General features: G+C 59.3%; 1 protein-coding gene across 2 annotated transcripts in view; it reads left to right on the top strand.

The window, feature by feature from the left end:
• Positions 1 to 404: 404 nt before the first annotated feature.
• Positions 405 to 899, top strand: part of SPECC1L (sperm antigen with calponin homology and coiled-coil domains 1-like) — a 77,647-nt gene continuing 77,152 nt past the window's right edge. Inside the window, exon 1 of one of the 2 annotated variants that reach the window (XM_015416715.1) lies at positions 405 to 622. The gene's annotated coding sequence lies outside the window, so the exon portion shown is untranslated. Of the gene's footprint in view, positions 623 to 645; positions 766 to 899 lie in introns of those variants that run through there. The other variant, XM_015416716.1, reaches the window with a different exon arrangement.

Genomic DNA, 899 nt, shown 5'->3' with positions numbered 1-899 from the left:
GCCAAAACAAAGCAGCCATACACCCTACATTGAACAGGGATAGGAAGAAGAGACTCAGCCGTTTTACCATTACAGCCCGCCAACACATACTTGTCTCCTTGGCGAAGGAAACCCGTGACCCACATCTTCCCTTCGAGCGACTCCCGTTTCCCGCCCTTTTCGGCAGCTGAGGCACCAAGCAAGCAAGCAAGCAAGCAAGCAACCAACGCGAAGGGCAAAGGTACGCACGCGCAGAAGAGCCCGCTAGAGCTCTGAACGCGGCGTACCTTACCACTACCCCCTATATAGGGGGCAGTGACCTTACCCAGCGTTTTCCCCTTTTTGCGCCTGCGCATTGCTTGCGTCTGCGCAATACGGCTCTTGGCTCTTTGAAGTAGGGGAGGAGTATAGTCGTAACTCCGGTTGTCACCGCCGCTGGCCTTAGAAGTGCCTCATCCGGTTTTCCCTTAGTGACTAAACCAGGAGAGGAGGAAGCAGCTTAGCGATTACGAGCTAGCAGGCGACGCAGCCCTGTAAGGGCCGAGTGGGGCCGCCTGGGGAGGGCGACAGGAGGAAACGCCCCCCCGGCCTTCCTCCTCAAAATCGAGGAGGGGGGTCGAGTGCCGCCGCCCAGGCCTGCTCGGTGAGCTTCCCTGTTGTCCTTCGCCCTATCCGGGCTATGGCTGGCTCATACGCACCCAAGAGTGCCGTCCGTGCCCGCTCGCTCGTCTTGTTCTGGGTTTGTCCCGCAACTGGGGGGACTCGCTGGAGGACCCACTTCTACTGGTAGGGGCTGGGTGGGACTCAGCTGTCGCAGCAGAAACTGAAAAGGGGGCTGTGGCGCTTTCGAGGCTCCACTCCAGGCGGTACTGTGGTGGGAGTTTTTGGGTTGCCGCGCGAAAGGTTCTTCTGAGGTTGCA

This window comes from Gekko japonicus, unplaced genomic scaffold (assembly GCF_001447785.1).
Source record: "Gekko japonicus isolate JY-2015 unplaced genomic scaffold, Gekko_japonicus_V1.1 scaffold16, whole genome shotgun sequence".
Taxonomy (NCBI): domain Eukaryota; kingdom Metazoa; phylum Chordata; class Lepidosauria; order Squamata; family Gekkonidae; genus Gekko; species Gekko japonicus.
This window is presented reverse-complemented; position numbering and strand designations above follow the sequence as displayed.